Source organism: Petromyzon marinus, chromosome 84 (assembly GCF_048934315.1).
Source record: "Petromyzon marinus isolate PM22_M1 ecotype Great Lakes invasive population chromosome 84, UKy_Petmar_22M1.pri1.0, whole genome shotgun sequence".
Lineage (NCBI taxonomy): Eukaryota > Metazoa > Chordata > Hyperoartia > Petromyzontiformes > Petromyzontidae > Petromyzon > Petromyzon marinus.
The window spans coordinates 1264269-1281590 of record NC_133749.1 but is presented as its reverse complement, the minus strand read 5'-3'; the positions used below and the strand labels follow the sequence as shown (position 1 = coordinate 1281590).

General features: G+C 53.9%; 1 protein-coding gene across 2 annotated transcripts in view; it reads right to left on the bottom strand.

Moving 5' to 3' along the window:
• Positions 1-17322, bottom strand: part of LOC142907853 (uncharacterized) — a 73375-nt gene that overhangs the window by 10577 nt on the left and 45476 nt on the right. The window contains exon 1 of one of the 2 annotated variants that reach the window (XM_076057708.1): positions 16482-16665. The exons of the other annotated variant lie outside the window; for it this stretch is intronic. The gene's annotated coding sequence lies outside the window, so the exon portion shown is untranslated. Of the gene's footprint in view, positions 1-16481; positions 16666-17322 lie in introns of those variants that run through there. 2 annotated transcript variants of the gene reach the window in all.

Genomic DNA, 17322 nt, shown 5'->3' with positions numbered 1-17322 from the left:
TCTGTGCACAAACGCCACCCTCCCTCAGCATTTCGCTTGGGAGATCATCTCTGCCCGCTGCCTTTCCTGGTCTCAGACTCCGGATCGCCTTCAATACTTCCTCAGCAGATGGCACCTCAGCCAGCCACTCACAGGGGGTGACTTCTTCCAATATTTGAGGCACCGCAGCCTCAGCAGGGTCATCCTCACTTTGTGCCACGATGTTTTCCTGGCTGAGGGATTTTCCCTCCCCCAGGACCTCACAGAAATGCTCAGCAAATCTGCGAACCTGTTCCTGGGGGTCGGAGATTGGATCACCGTTTTTTCCCCTAATGATGGTAATAGGTGTGGCGCTGCAGGTTACTTTTTTGATGGAGTTAAATAGAGATTTGTGATCACGGGCCACTGAGGTAGACTCCATCTCCTCAGCAACCCGCGACAACCACCCATCCTTGCAGCGCCTCACGGCTCTCCGAACCTCCGAGCGAAGGCTGCGGTAAGCCTCCTCATTCTCTGACGTGGGATTCTGTAGCCGATGACAGTGGGCCTGTCGCTTTTTCTCAACCATCCTGAACACCTCCTCTGTCAGCCAGGGTCTCTGGGGAGGTCTGGACCACGTACCCAAAGCAGCCATTGCAGCTGCATGAGTCACAGTCCTATACCTCGCCCATTTACCCTCGACATCAGGAGTCGGGGACGATGCCAATCCCAGCCGCAAGCGATGATGAAATTCTCGCTTGCAACTTTCATCAGATAACTGAGACCAGGCCACTATATGTTGGAATGGGGTCCTGGGTGTACACCCACCACCGGAGTGGAAGAATGGCAGGCGCATCTTACAGATGACTAGTCGATGGTCAGAGGGCAGATCAGCTCCACGGTAGGTCCTGGTGTCAAGGACATGGGCTCGCATTCGCTGGTCCGTCACTATGTAGTCCAGCAGATGTTCTTGCTTGTACCCGGCATGCATCCATAATGTTGTGTGGATGCGCCGATGCCGGAACAGCGTGTTGGTAATTACAAGCCCATGGGCTGCACAAAAATCTAGCAGCCTCCTACCGTTGTTATTGAGCTGATCTGGCCCATACCCTCCAATCACTCCAGACCAGGTGCCAGTATCATGACCAACTCGGGCATTGAAGTCACCCAACATGATGACTCTATCCCGAGGGGCCACTTTAGCCAGCACCTGTGACAGGAGGTCATCGAAGGCATCTGACTCATCGGCTTTGCCTGCATCCCTCCACGGATGTTCATCTTCGGTGGGGGCATAAGTAACCATGACCACCATTCCTCGCCTCCGGTTGATGGGAAGGCGAGCCCAAAGTAGCCTGGGGCTTACAGCTTCCCACACCTCACCGCCACGCTCCCTCGCCCCCTTCATTCTTTTGTTCAAAAGAAGACCCACACCCTGTTGTTTGGCAGTCTGCTGCCCCGAGTAGAGGACTGTCCACCCCTCATGGTGGCAGGAGCCAGAGCCGGTCCACCGCACCTCCTGAATGCCGCATAGATCCAGGCGGTACCGGTCCAGCTCCTGACAGAGGAGTGGCAGCCTCTCCTCTGCAGTGAGCGTTCGAACATTCCACGTGGCCACCCGTAGTGGCTTTTCGTTGTTTCTAGAGTAGCCCCGAGGGTAGGTATTCAATCTCCTGGCTCCGCCAATTTGGGTTTGGCCAGGAGACGTCATAGACGCCTGGCCCCCCGGGGCCTCCGGCACAAGCTTATTAGTTACATATTTCAGTTTAATTCGTGGTTTCGTGGTAATTAATTGAAGGTGGAGGGGTTACCAGCCCCTCGCACCCGTCCAGAGCCCCCGTTTAGCCCCTGTGGTGGACATATATGCCATGAGGGGAGGAGCCAATCAAAATTGGATCTCCCCCCACAGCACTGTCCACGACAGAGTTGCCCGTCCGGCACCGCGAGGAGGTAGGGGGTTGTTTTGCCGGACCACTCACACAGACACACTCACACACACAGACTCACACACAGACTCACACACACACACAGACTGACACACACAGACTCACACACACTCACACAGACACACTCACACACACAGACTCACACACACTCACACACACACAGACTCACACACACTCACACAGACTCACACACACACAGACACACACAGTCACACTCACACACACAGACTCACACACACACTCATACACACACAGACTCACACACACACACTCACACACAGACTGACACACACAGATTCACACACACTCACACACAGACTCACACACACAGATTCACACACACACAGACACTCACACACACACAGACACATACACAGACACACACAGACTCACACACACACAGATTCACACACACACACAGACTCACACACACACAGACTCACACACACTCACACACAGACTCACACACACACAGAGACTCACACAACAACAACCGCCATTCGCCACTAAGTGGCGGTGACATCACCACGACGCTTGTGCCAGGCTATGTGCACCCTGAGGCCACGTGAAGTGTCGAACGCCCGCTGGCAGGTGGTCACGGGGCAGACCCAGGTGCCACGGGTCGACTGACTGAGATGACTGGCTGATGCACCACCTGTGCCCCCTACTGTGCCAACCTGCTGTGCTTTAGCCACCCGGCGCTCCGCTCGCTGTTGTGAGCGTCGCTCCTCCGCCCTCCGTTGTTGTTGGAGGGCGACTACCTCCAACTGCCCAGTAGCATCCTTCACGAGCCTCCTCCACAGAGGCCGATCTTGACACCGCTGGTACCAGTCATCGGCAAGTCCACTCAGCTCCACGTCCTCCTGTACCACATCACTCCATCTCTTCTCTAGCCCGTGCCGCGCCCGCTTAGCCCCCTCAATCCGGCCAAACAAAAGCTGTTTCGGCATGCGGTGGCTGGGCATGCGGGCTACATGACCCAGCCATCGCAGCTTTGCCTGCCGGAGGAGCTCACCGATGGGACCCTGCCCAGATCTTTCAAGGATTTGTGAGCTCCTCACACAATCCAGTCTGGTTAAACCCAGGATGGATCGTAGGCAGGCCAGCCTAAATGTTTCTAACCGGCGAAGATGTTCCATTAGGGGGGTCCACGTTTCGCAAGCGTAGAGAAGGGAGGGAATGACCGTGGCCGAGAAGACCTGAAGCTTAGTGCGGAGCGACAGACCAGGTAGCTTCCACACAGCGTTACGCAACTGATGAAAAGATATTGCCGCTCGACTGATTCGGAGTGAGACCTCTGCTGTTAAACTGGAGCCAGTCATAAGCACACTGCCCAGGTATGGGAAACTCTCCACTCTCTCCACAACTGCCCCATCACCGATTGGGAGTTGTGGGGGTGGAGTGTCCGATGGTACAAAATACCCAGGCAGGTGCTTAGTTTTGGTGGGGCTGATGGTAAGGCCCCACCTCTTAGTGGCACGCTCCAGTCTCAGCAGCAGCGTCTCCAACTCCTCCTCTGACTGAGCAGCTATTACCAAGTCATCAGCATACATAACGTGGTTGAGCAATAGGGAGCCATCCCTTGACCGCACCCGGGCATCGATTAGCCTCCCATTATATCTGTACCATATGGAGATTCCCCCAGTACAGCTATTGAAGGCTTCACGAACTACGTGGTCAAAATAGATGTTAAATAATGTGGGAGCCAGAGGACATCCCTGTCGCACCCCAAGGTGTACAGGGAATGGCTCTGACTCCCAGCCACGTAGTTTTACCCGGGCCCGCTCACCATCATGAAGGTCCTTAATGATCGTGAGCAGAGGGTCAGGTACTCCAAAAGCACGAAGAACGACCCAGAGCCCAGGCCTACTGATGGTGTCATAGGCCTTGACCAGGTCAATAAAGCAGAGATGTAGGTCTTGTTGGAATTCCCTACACCTCTGCTGTAGCAGACGGACAGAAAATATGGCATCTGTGCAGGACCGCCCTTTCCTGAAACCGCATTGGGGCTCCGCAAGCCTCTCCTCAGCGTGCCTGGCAAGGCGATGCTGAATAATCCTTGCCAGGACCTTTCCCGGCACACTGAGGAGTGAGATGCCCCTGTAGTTGTTACAGTCTGTGCGGTCCCCCTTCTTAAAAAGGGGGACCACCAGGGCATCCTTCCAATCCTGCGGAACCCGTCCAGTGGTCCAGACTGTTGTTATGATGTCATATAGGGCAGTCTGTGCACAAACGCCACCCTCCCTCAGCATTTCGCTTGGGAGATCATCTCTGCCCGCTGCCTTTCCTGGTCTCAGACTCCGGATCGCCTTCAATACTTCCTCAGCAGATGGCACCTCAGCCAGCCACTCACAGGGGGTGACTTCATCCAATATTTGAGGCACCGCTGCCTCAGCAGGGTCATCCTCACTTTGTGCCACGGTCTTTTCCTGGCTGAGGGATTTTCCCTCCCCCAGAACCTCACAGAAATGCTCAGCAAATCTGCGAACCTGTTCCTGGGGGTCGGAAATTGGATCACCGTTTTTTACCCTAATGATGGTAATAGATGTGGCGCTGCAGGTTACTTTTTTGATGGAGTTAAATAGAGATTTGTGATCACGGGCCACTGAGGCAGACTCCATCTCCTCAGCAACCCGCGACCACCACCCATCCTTGCAGCGCCTCACGGCTCTCCGAACCTCCGAGCGAAGGCTGCGGTAAGCCTCCTCATTCTCTGACGTGGGATTCTGTAGCCGATGACAGTGGGCCTGTCGCTTTTTCTCAACCATCCTGAACAACTCCTCTGTCATCCAGGGTGTCTGGGGAGGTCTGGACCGCGTACCCAAAGCAGCCATTGCAGCTGCATGAGTCACAGTCCTAAACCTCGCCCATTTACCCTCGACATCAGGAGGAGTCGGGGACGATGCCAATCCCAGCCGCAAGCGATGATGAAATTCTCGCTTGCAACTTTCATCAGATAACTGAGACCAGGCCACTTTAGGTTGGAATGGGGTCCTGGGTGTACACCCACCACCGGAGTGGAAGAATGGCAGGCGCATCTTACAGATGACTAGTCGATGGTCAGAGGGCAGATCAGCTCCACGGTAGGTCCTGGTGTCAAGGACATGGGCTCGCATTCGCTGGTCCGTCACTATGTAGTCCAGCAGATGTTCTTGCTTGGACCCGGCATGCATCCATGATGTTGTGTGGATGCGCCGATGCCGGAACAGCGTGTTGGTAATTACAAGCCCATGGGCTGCACAAAAATCTAGCAGCCTCCTACCGTTGTTATTGAGCTGATCTGGCCCATGCCCTCCAATCACTCCAGACCAGGTGCCAGTATCATGACCAACTCGGGCATTGAAGTCACCCAACATGATGACTCTATCCCGAGGGGCCACTTTAGCCAGCACCTGTGACAGGAGGTCATAGAAGGCATCTGACTCATCGGCTTTGCCTGCATCCCTCCACCGATGTTCATCTTCGGTGGGGGCATAAGTAACCACGACCACCATTCCTCGCCTCCGGTTGATGGGAAGGCGAGCCCAAAGTAGCCTGGGGCTTACAGCTTCCCACACCTCACCGCCACGCTCCCACGCCCCCTTCATTCTTTTGTTCAAAAGAAGACCCACACCCTGTTGTTTGGCAGTCTGCTGCCCCGAGTAGAGGACTGTCCACCCCTCATGGTGGCAGGAGCCAGAGCCGGTCCACCGGACCTCCTGAATGCCGCATAGATCCAGGCGGTACCGGTCCAGCTCACGACAGAGGAGTGGCAGCCTCTCCTCTGCAGTGAGCGTTCGAACATTCCACGTGGCCACCCGTAGTGGCTTTTCGTTGTTTCTGGAGTAGCCCCGAGGGTAGGTATTCAATCTCCTGGCTCCGCCAATTGGGGTTTGGCCAGGAGACGTCATAGACGCCTGGCCCCCCGGGGCCTCCGGCACAAGCTTAGTTGTTACATATTTCAGTTTAATTCGTGGTTTCGTGGTAATTAATTGAAGGTGGAGGGGTTACCAGCCCCTCGCACCCGTCCAGAGCCCCCGTTTAGCCCCTGTGGTGGACACATATGCCATGAGGGGAGGAGCCAATCAAAATTGGATCTCCCCCCACAGCGCTGTCCACGACAGAGTTGCCCGTCCGGCACAGACACCCACAGACTCACACAGACACCCACAGACTCACACACACACTCACAGACTCACACACACACAGACTCACACACTTACACACACACAGACTCACACAGAGACTCACACACACACTCACAGACTCACACACACACAGACTCACACACACACACACACACAGACTCACACACACACACACACAGACTCACACACACACAGACACACACACAGACTCACACACAGACTCACACACTCACACACAGACTCACACACACTCACAGACTAACACAGACACACACATACTCACACAGACACCCACAAAGACTCACACAAACACCCACACAGAAACACACAGACACCCACAGACACCCACAGAGACCCACAGACACCAACACAGAAACACACAGACACCCACAGACACCCACAGACACCCACAGACTCACACAGACACGAACAGACTCACACAGACTCACACAGACACCCACAGACTCACACAGACACCCACACAGACTCACACAGACACCCACACAGACTCACACAGACACCCACACAGACTCACACAGACACCCACACAGACTCACACAGACACCCACACAGACTCACACAGACACCCACACAGACTCACACAGACACCCACACAGACTCACACAGACTCACACAGACACCCACACAGACTCACACAGACTCACACAGACTCACACAGACACCTACAGACTCACAGACACGAACAGACACCCACAGACTCAAACAGACTCACACAGACACCAACAGACTCACACAGACACCCAGAGACTCACACAGACACCCACAGACTCACACAGACACCCACAAACACCCACAGGCTCACACAGACACCCAGAGACACCCACAGACTCACACAGACACCCACAGACTCACACAGACACCCACAGACTCACACAGACACCCACAGACACCCACAGACACCCACAGACTCACACAGACACCCACAGACTCACACAGACACCCACAGACTCACACAGACACCCACAGACTCACACAGACACCCACACAGACTCACACAGACACCCACAGACTCACACAGACACCCACACACTCACACATACACCCACACACTCACACATACACCCACACAGACTCACACAGACTCACACAGACACCCACAGACACCCACACACTCACACATACACCCACACACTCACACAGACTCACACAGACACCCACACAGACTCACACAGACACCCACAGACTCACACAGACTCACACAGACACGCACACAGACTCACACAGACAACCACACAGACTCACACAGGCACCCACAGACTCACACAGACACCCACACAGACTCACACAGACACCCACAGACTCACACAGACTCACACAGACACCCACAGACACCCACAGACTCACACAGACACCCACAGACTCACACAGACACCCACAGACTCACACAGACTCACACAGACACCCACAGACTCACACAGACACCCACAGACACCCACAGACACCCACAGGATCACACAGGCTCACACAGACTCACACAGACACCCACACAGACTCACACAGACACCCACAGACACCCACAGACACCCACAGACTCATACATACACATACAGACTCACACATACTCACACAGACACCCACACAGACACCCACAGCCTCACAGAGACACCCACACAGACACCTACAGACTCACACAGACACCCACAGACACCCACAGACTCACACAGACACCCACAGACTCACACAGACACCCACAGACTCACACAGACACCCACAGACTCACACAGACACCCACAGACTCACACAGACTCACACAGACACCCACAGACTCACACAGACACCCACAGACACCCACAGGATCACACAGGCTCACACAGACTCACACAGACACCCACACAGACTCACACAGACACCCACAGACACCCACAGACACCCACACAGACTCACACAGACACCCACAGACACCCACAGACACCCACAGACACCCACAGACACCCACAGGCTCACACAGACACCCAGAGACACCCACAGACTCACAGACACCCACAGACTCACACAGACACCCACAGACTCACACAGACACCCACAGACACCCACAGACACCCACAGACTCACACAGACTCACACAGACACCTACAGACTCACACAGACACCTACAGACACCCACAGACTAACACAGACTCACACAGACACCAACAGACTCACACACTCACGCAGACACCTACAGACTCACACAGACACCCACAGACTCACACAGACTCACACAGACACCCACAGACACCCACAGACACCCACAGACTCACACAGACACCCACAGACTCACACAGACACCCACAGACTCACACAGACACCCACAGACTCACACAGACACCCACACAGACTCACACAGACACCCACAGACTCACACAGACACCCACACACTCACACATACACCCACACACTCACACATACACCCACACAGACTCACACAGACTCACACAGACACCCACACAGACACCCACACACTCACACATACACCCACACACTCACACATACACCCACACACTCACACATACACCCACACAGACTCACACAGACACCCACACAGACTCACACAGACACCCACACAGACTCACACAGACACCCACACAGACTCACACAGACACCCACACAGACTCACACAGACACCCACACAGACTCACACAGACTCCCACACAGACTCACACAGACACCCACACAGACTCACACAGACACCCACAGACTCACACAGACACCCACACAGACTCACACAGACACCCACACAGACTCACACAGACACCCACACAGACTCACACAGACACCCACACAGACTCACACAGACACCCACAGACTCACACAGACACCCACAGACTCACACAGACTCACACAGACACGCACACAGACATGCACAGACTCACACAGACACACACACAGACTCACACAGACACCCACAGACTCACACAGACTCACACAGACACCCACAGACACCCACAGACTCACACAGACACCCACAGACTCACACAGACACCCACAGACTCACACAGACTCACACAGACACCCACAGACTCACACAGACACCCACAGACACCCACAGACACCCACAGGATCACACAGGCTCACACAGACACCCACACAGACTCACACAGACACCCACAGACACCCACAGACACCCACATACACCCACAGACTCATACATACACATACAGACTCACACATACTCACACAGACACCCACACAGACACCTACAGACTCACACAGACACCCACAGACACCCACAGACTCACACAGACACCCACAGACTCACACAGACACCCACAGACTCACACAAACACCGCAGACTCACACAGAAACCCACAGACTCACACAGACACCTACAGACTCACACAGACACCCACAGACTCACACAGACACCTACAGACACCCACCCAGACACCCACAGACTCACAGACTCACACAGACACCCACAGACTCACACAGACTCACACAGACACGCACACAGACTCACACAGACACGCACAGACTCACACAGACACACACACAGACTCACACAGACACCCACAGACTCACACAGACTCACACAGACACCCACAGACACCCACAGACTCACACAGACACCCACAGACTCACACAGACACCCACAGACTCACACAGACACCCACAGACTCACACAGACTCACACAGACACGCACACAGACTCACACACACGCACAGACTCACACAGACACACACACAGACTCACACAGACACCCACAGACTCACACAGACTCACACAGACACCCACAGACTCACACAGACTCACACAGACACCCACAGACTCACACAGACACCCACAGACACCCACAGACACCCACAGGATCACACAGGCTCACACAGACTCACACAGACACCCACACAGACTCACACAGACACCCACAGACACCCACATACACCCACAGACTCATACATACACATACAGACTCACACATACTCACACAGACACCCACACAGACACCCACAGTCTCACAGAGACACCCACACAGACACCTACAGACTCACACAGACACCCACAGACACCCACAGACTCACACAGACACCCACAGACTCACACAGACACCTACAGACTCACACAGACACCCACAGACTCACACAGACACCTACAGACACCCACCCAGACACCCACAGACTCACAGACTCACACAGACACCCACAGACTCACACAGACTCACACAGACACGCACACAGACTCACACAGACACGCACAGACTCACACAGACACACACACAGACTCACACAGACACCCACAGACTCACACAGACTCACACAGACACCCACAGACACCCACAGACTCACACAGACACCCACAGACTCACACAGACTCACACAGACACCCACAGACTCACACAGACTCACACAGACACCCACAGACTCACACAGACACCCACAGACACCCACAGACACCCACAGGATCAAACAGGCTCACACAGACTCACACAGACACCCACAGACACCCACATACACCCACAGACTCATACATACACATACAGACTCACACATACTCACACAGACACCCACACAGACACCCACAGTCTCACAGAGACACCCACACAGACACCTACAGACTCACACAGACACCCACAGACACCCACAGACTCACACAGACACCCACAGACTCACACAGACACCCACAGACTCACACAAACACCGCAGACTCACACAGAAACCCACAGACTCACACAGACACCTACAGACTCACACAGACACCCACAGACTCACACAGACACCTACAGACACCCACCCAGACACCCACAGACTCACAGACTCACACAGACACCTACAGACTCACACAGACACCTACAGACACACACAGACTCACACAGACACCTACAGACACCCACAGACTCGCACAGACACCCACAGACTCACACAGACACCCACATACTCACACAGACTCACACAGACACCCACAGACTCACAGAGACACCCACAGACTCACAGAGACACCTACAGACTCACACAGACTCACACAGACTCACACAGACACCCACAGACTCACACAGACTTACACAGACACCCACAGACTCACACAGACACCCACAGACTCACACAGACTCGCACAGACACCCACAGCCTCACAGAGACACCCACACAGACTCACACAGACTCACACAGACACCCAGAGACACCTACAGACTCACACGGATGCCCACACAGGCACCTACAGGCTCACACAGACACCCACACAGACACCTACAGACTCACACAGACACCCACACAGACTCACACAGACACCCACACAGACTCACACAGACACCTACAGACACCCACAGACACCTACAGACTCACACAGACAACCACAGACTCACACAGACTCACACAGACACCTACAGACTCACACAGACACCCACAGACTCACACAGACACCTACATACTCACACAGACACCTACAGACACCCACAGACTCACACAGACTCACACAGACACCCACAGACACCCACAGACTCACACAGACACCCACAGACTCACACAGACTCACACAGACACCCACAGACTCGACTCACACAGACACCTACAGACTCACACAGACACCCACAGACTCACACAGACACCTACAGACTCACACAGACACCTACAGACTCACACAGACACCCACAGACTCACAAAGACACCTACAGACTCACACAGACACCCACACAGACACCTACAGACACCCACAGACACCCACAGACTCACAGAAACACCCAGAGACTCACAGGGATACCCACAGACTCACACAGACTCACACAGATACCTACAGACTCACACAGACACCCACGGACTCACACAGACACCCACAGACTCACACAGGCTCACACAGACACCCACAGACACCCACAGCCTCACAGAGACACCCACAGACTCACACAGACTCACACAGACACCTACAGACTCACACAGACACCCACAGACTCATACAGACACCTACAGACACCTACAGACACCCACAGACTCACACAGGCTCACACAGATACCTACAGACTCACACAGACACCTACAGACACACACAGACACCTACAGACTCACACAGACACCTACAGACACCCACAGACTCACACAGACTCACACAGACACCCACAGACTCACACAGACACCCACAGACTCACACAGACACCCACAGACTCACACAGACACCTACACACTCACAGAGACACCAACAGACACCTACAGACTCACAGAGACACCAACAGACACCCACAGACTCACACAGACACCCACAGACTCACAGAGACACCCACAGACTCACACAGACACCTACAGACTCACACAGACTTACACAGACACCTACAGACTCACACAGACTCACACAGACACCTACAGACTCACACAGGCTCACACAGATACCTACAGACTCACACAGACACCTACAGACTCACACAGACTCACACAGACACCTACAGACTCACACAGACTCACACAGACACCTACAGACTCACACAGGCTCACACAGACACCTACAGACTCACACAGACACCTACAGACTCACACAGACTCACACAGATACCCACAGACTCACACAGACTCACACAGACACCTACAGACTCACACAGGCTCACACAGATACCTACAGACTCACACAGACACCTACAGACACCCACAGACACCCACAGACTCACAGAAACACCCAGAGACTCACAGGGATACCCACAGACTCACACAGACTCACACAGACACCTACAGACTCACACAGACACCCACGGACTCACACAGACACCCACAGACTCACACAGGCTCACACAGACACCCACAGACACCCACAGCCTCACAGAGACACCCACAGACTCACACAGACTCACACAGACACCTACAGACTCACACAGACACCCACAGACTCATACAGACACCTACAGACACCTACAGACACCTACAGACTCACACAGACACCTACAGACACACACAGACTCACACAGACTCACACAGACACCTACAGACACACACACACTCACAGAGACACCAACAGACACCTACAGACTCACACAGACACCCACAGACTCATACAGACACCTACAGACACCCACAGACTCACACAGGCTCACACAGATACCTACAGACTCACACAGACACCTACAGACACACACACACTCACAGAGACACCAACAGACACCCACAGACTCACACAGACACCCACAGACTCACACAGACACCTACAGACTCACACAGACACCTACAGACACACACAGACACCTACAGACACCCACAGACTCACACAGACACCCACAGACTCACACAGACACCTACAGACTCACACAGACTCACACAGACACCCACAGACTCACACAGACACCTACAGACTCACACAGACTCACACAGACACCTACAGACTCACACAGACTCACACAGACACCTACAGACTCACACAGGCTCACACAGATACCTACAGACTCACACAGACACCTACAGACTCACACAGACTCACACAGACACCTACAGACTCACACAGACACCCACAGACTCACACAGACTCACACAGACACCTACAGACTCACACAGACTCACACAGACACCTACAGACTCACACAGACTCACACAGACACCTACAGACTCACACAGGCTCACACAGATACCTACAGACTCACACAGACACCTACAGACTCACACAGACTCACACAGACACCTACAGACTCACACAGGCTCACACAGATACCTACAGACTCACACAGACACCTACAGACTCACACAGACTCACACAGACTCACACAGACTCACACAGACACCCACAGACACCCACAGACTCACACAGACACCCACAGCCTCACACAGACACCCACAGACACCCACAGACTCACACAGACACCTACAGACTCACACAGGCTCACACAGATACCTACAGACTCACACAGACACCTACAGACTCACACAGACTCACACAGACACCCACAGACACCCACAGACACCCACAGACTCACACAGACACCCATAGACTCACACAGACACCTACAGACACCCACAGACTCACACAGACTCACACAGACACCTACAGACTCACACAGGCTCACACAGACACCCACAGACTCACACAGACTCACACAGACACCTACAGACTCACACAGGCTCACACAGATACCTACAGACTCACACAGACACCTACAGACACCCACAGACACCCACAGACTCACAGAAACACCCAGAGACTCACAGGGATACCCACAGACTCACACAGACTCACACAGACACCTACAGACTCACACAGACACCCACAGACTCATACAGACACCTACAGACACCTACAGACACCCACAGACTCACACAGGCTCACACAGATACCTACAGACTCACACAGACACCTACAGACACACACAGACTCACACAGACTCACACAGACACCTACAGACACACACACACTCACAGAGACACCAACAGACACCTACAGACTCACACAGACACCTACAGACACCCACAGACACCCACAGACTCACAGAAACACCCAGAGACTCACAGGGATACCCACAGACTCACACAGACTCACACAGACACCTACAGACTCACACAGACACCTACAGACTCACACAGACACCTACAGACTCACACAGACTCACACAGACACCCACAGACTCACACAGACTCACACAGACACCTACAGACTCACACAGACTCACACAGACACCTACAGACTCACACAGACACCTACAGACACACACAGACACCTACAGACACCCACAGACTCACACAGACACCCACAGACTCACACAGACACCTACAGACTCACACAGACTCACACAGACACCCACAGACTCACACAGACACCTACAGACTCACACAGACTCACACAGACACCTACAGACTCACACAGACTCACACAGACACCTACAGACTCACACAGGCTCACACAGATACCTACAGACTCACACAGACACCTACAGACTCACACAGACTCACACAGACACCTACAGACTCACACAGACTCACACAGACACCCACAGACTCACACAGACTCACACAGACACCTACAGACTCACACAGACTCACACAGACACCCACAGACTCACACAGACTCACACAGACACCTACAGACTCACACAGACTCACACAGACACCTACAGACTCACACAGACTCACACAGACACCTACAGACTCACACAGGCTCACACAGATACCTACAGACTCACACAGACACCTACAGACTCACACAGACTCACACAGACACCTACAGACTCACACAGGCTCACACAGATACCTACAGACTCACACAGACACCTACAGACTCACACAGACTCACACAGACACCTACAGACACCCACAGACACCCACAGACTCACACAGACACCCACAGACACCTACAGACTCACACAGACTCACACAGACACCTACAGACTCACACAGGCTCACACAGATACCTACAGACTCACACAGACACCTACAGACTCACACAGACTCACACAGACACCTACAGACTCACACAGGCTCACACAGATACCTACAGACTCACACAGACACCTACAGACACCCACAGACTCACACAGACACCTACAGACTCACACAGACTCACACAGATACCTACAGACTCACACAGACACCTACAGACTCACACAGACTCACACAGACACCTACAGACACCCACAGACACCCACAGACTCACACAGACTCACACAGACACCGACAGACTCACACAGACACCCACAGACACCCACAGACTCACACAGACACCTACAGACTCACACAGGCTCACACAGATACCTACAGACTCACACAGACACCTACAGACTCACACAGACTCACACAGACACCCACAGACACCCACAGACACCCACAGACTCACACAGACACCCATAGACTCACACAGACACCTACAGACACCCACAGACTCACACAGACTCACACAGACACCTACAGACTCACACAGACTCACACAGACACCCACAGACTCACACAGACACCCACAGACTCACACAGACACCTACAGACACCCACAGACTCACACAGACACCCACAGACTCGCACAGACTCCCACAGACTCACACAGACACCCACAGACTCACACAGACACCCACAGACTCACACAGACACCTACAGACACCCACAGACTTACACAGACATCTACAGACTCACACAGACACCCACAGACTCATACAGACACCTACAGACACCCACAGACACCCACAGCCTCACAGAGACACCCACAGCCTCACAGAGACACCCACAGACTCACACAGACACCTACAGACTCACACAGACTCACACAGACACCTACAGACACCCACACAGACACCCACAGACTCACACAGACACCTACAGACACCCACACAGACACCCACAGACTCACACAGACACCTACAGACACCTACAGACTCACACAGACTAACACAGACACCCACAGACTCACACAGACACCTACAGACACCCATAGACTCACACAGGCCACCCATAAACTCGTATGTAGAATCCTACACACACACACAGAGAGACACTACAGACTGTGGCACGGAGAGGGAGAGAGAGGGAGAGAGAGGGGGAGAGAGAGGGGGAGAGAGAGACCCGCAGGCCTCACCGGCTACGGCACGGCCCCGCGTGGTGAAGTATGGCCAAACGATCCAGCAGTGGAGAGATCCTGTTCCTCTCAGCTCCACGTGAGCGAGCCCAAACGCAGAGAAACCCAAGAAACCTCGCCTGCTGCCGCGCCCACGTGACGCGGCTCTCGGCCAATGAGCGCTGGAGTGGGGTGGGGGGGGGGGCGTGACCACGCCCCACCCACCTACCCCGGCCCCATTGCTTCGGTCACGTGACGGACTCAACCAACTCAACGTCGGAGTGGATGGGGGGGATTTGTTGCCAATGGTGAAGTCCATTACGTTGTGATTCTGGGGGTGTCTGTGTGTGAGTGAGTCTCTGGGTTTCTGTGTGGTGAGTCTGTGGGTCTCTGTGTGGTGAGTCTGTGGGTCTCTGTGTGGTGAGTCTGTGGGTGTCTGTGGGAGTGAGTCTGTGGGTTTCTGTGTGAGTCTATCGGTCTCTGTGTGAGTGAGCCTATGCGTCTCTGTGTGAGTCTATGGGTCTCTATGAGTGAGTCTATGGGTCTCTGTGTGAGTGAGTCTATGGGTGTCTGTGGGAATGAGTCTGTGGGTTTCTGTGTGAGTCTATGAGTCTCTGTGTGAGTGAGCCTATGGGTCTCTGTGTGAGTCTATGGGTCTCTATGAGTGAGTCTATGGGTCTCTGTGTGAGTGAGTCTATGGGTCTCTGTGTGAGTGAGTCTGTGGGTCTCTGTGTGAGTGAGTCTGTGTGTCTCTGTGTGGTGAGTCTGTGGGTCTCTGTGTGAGTGAGTCTGTGGGTCTCTGTGTGAGTGAGTCTGTGGGTCTCTGTGTGAGTGAGTCTGTGGGTCTCTGTGTGAGTGAGTC